We start from the raw sequence: 2,500 nt of genomic DNA, 5'->3' as shown, positions 1-2,500 counted from the left end.
GGTCTAGCAATTTGGCATCTCACACGAGTGAAGAAAACACGTTATGAACTGGCCTAAGCTTGATGGAGTTAACACCACATCCATCGAAGATGTGGGTGACCTGCTGCAGGACGATAGATCAATGTTCACGTCAAACTGCCTAGCAGAACCTGCCCTTGCACGTACGGACCTCAGCACTAGTGGCGTTAAGATGCCACCCGTTCTAGTGCCGATCGGCAGAGACCCCCTGAAAATCGATCTAGGTCCATGCAGTCTGCTTACCAGCCTGCTGGCGCGCTCGTGGATAGGTGGGACGTGAGGTATGCTGCACGTAGGACTGTGCCTTGTGTGTAGGCCACTGCTGGACTGCCTACGCGTAAGAGCACCAGCTTCGCCTGCGCACAGTCCCGCAACACCTGCCGTCTGGCTCGTTTTTGACACTTGCACATAGGCTATCCGTAAAAGTGAAAGAGTAGCAATCGTGAAGACCATTTCTGTACGATAGGCAACTACGAATACGTACGCAAAAGAAAAGGATGGAAAAATATCAAGCGCTGATTCGTGGCAATGCGGTTGTTTATAAAAAATTTCACTGAAAGTAAAGATATACAATCGGCGATATTATACATGACAGACAAAGACTACCTGCCATGCCCAATTACACAAACGACGTCCCGCACTACTGTGGATTGCATGAGACCACTGCCAACACAAACAGAAGATGCTACAACGCATGCCCTTCACTACTCCCGAGGTAATCTTGATCCAATATTCGTGAATTCATCCAATTTTATTTTTATGCATAAATTAGTGCCAGGATTACTAGACGCTGCCGTTTCAACTCTAGAAGCCACGACAATTCGCCGCCCCCCCCCCCGTGGTGGCACCATGCACGATGCGTCGTTTATACCCTAGACAGTCCAACCATTCGAACCCCCCCCCCTACAGCGTGCGCTCGAGCTACAGGCGATGGGTCCCCCGGGAAATTTCTATTAAACTGTAGACCTGCCCTTTAGTTCACCCTAAAGCCACAACAATTCGACCCCCCCCCCCATAGCACGTGCGCTCGACTACAGGCGATGGTCCCGGCAAATTGTCTAATTAAACCGTAGAGCGCTGGCGCCGTCAGTTCACCCTAGAAGCGCACAACAATTCGACACCGCCGCTGCAGCATGCGCAGCGAGCTACAGACGATTTTATGGTAGAACAACCCCCCCATCCGCCTCCCTGCTGGCAAGGACAAATCCGTGAGCATACTATGTACACGACAAACACCCCCTCCCTCTCGCTCCACCCGCGCGCTGAGGGACGAATCCGTGGCGTACTATGTACCAACAATACCCCCCCCCCCGCTGAGGGACGAATCCGTGAGCGTACTATGTACAAGCAAACTACCCCTCCCCTCCCCTCCCCGCTGAGGAACGAATGCCGTGAGTCGTAACTATGTACAACAAACACCGGCCCCTCCCCTCGCCTCCCCCCCGCTGAGAACGAATCCGTGAGCGTAGCTATGTACAACAATACCCCCTCCCCTCTCCCCGCTGTCAGAATGATTCGCATGAGCGTACTAGTACAACAACCCCCCTCCCCTCCCCGCTGAAGGGACAAATCCGTGAGCGTACTATGTACAGGCAACTACCCCCTCCCTCCCCGCCGCTGGTGGGACGAATCGCGTGAGTCGTACTATGTACAAGACGAAACCGCCCCCCTCCCCTCCCCCGCTGTGGGACAGGTAATCCGTAGCGTCCTAACCTATGTACAACAAACACCCCTCCCCTCCTCAATGTGGCGAAGACCCCTTCCGTCCCCGGACCGGCTGAGGCGACTCGAATCCCTGCCAGCGTTACCCTGCTGCGATGAGGAAGCAGGAGCGCTCTGCGCGGCGGGCAAAACCCGCCTCGACAGGCAGTCCGATCGTCGCAGCCTGACCAGGACGCCGTACCATCGCCCGCACCGCCCGATCGCCGCCAGCGCCCCCGCGCCCGTCGATGCGAGCCCGCGGCCAGCAGCAGCGCAGCACCCGCCTGCGCTCGCCTGGCTCATCCCCCGCCGCGGGCAGGCCCGCGGACAGGGATCGACGGCGGCTCGTACTTGACCTGCGACTGCGACGCGGGCGGGCACGGCCGGCGCCAGCTGCAGCGGCTTCGCGCCGGCGCTCGAGCCACAGAAGTTCCGCGCATGGCCGTAACTGGACTGTTTCGCGTTCTGCAAGCGAGCCGCACGTACGCGCCCATCTGCAGCACGTTCCTGCACCTTCGCGCCGCCGCGGGGCCAGCCGCAGGTGAGCGAGGGCAGGATGTGACGTCGGACGTCGTCGCCCGTGCCGCGCGCAGCAGCGTCGACGGAGCGGGAACGGCGGCCTGCGTGACGGAGCGGACGCACGCCGGCAGCCGGCCGGCGGTGGCTGCGCGCTCAGCATCAAGCGTGGCGAGCATCCGCCGGCGCGCGCCGCCCTCGACGGCGACGCACGCCGACCCGTCGCTCGGCGGCAAATCGTGGACGCCGGCGTCCGCCGCGCCGA

The 2,500-nt window shown here is 59.7% G+C and overlaps 1 protein-coding gene across 1 annotated transcript in view; it reads right to left on the bottom strand.

The window, feature by feature from the left end:
• LOC106810256 (protein capicua homolog) overlaps positions 1-2,500 on the bottom strand; it is a 17,573-nt gene that overhangs the window by 12,315 nt on the left and 2,758 nt on the right. The window lies entirely within an intron of this gene.

Source organism: Priapulus caudatus, unplaced genomic scaffold (genome assembly GCF_000485595.1).
Source record: "Priapulus caudatus unplaced genomic scaffold, Priapulus_caudatus-5.0.1 Scaffold424, whole genome shotgun sequence".
Classification (NCBI taxonomy): Eukaryota; Metazoa; Priapulida; class Priapulimorpha; order Priapulimorphida; family Priapulidae; genus Priapulus; species Priapulus caudatus.
This window is presented reverse-complemented; position numbering and strand designations above follow the sequence as displayed.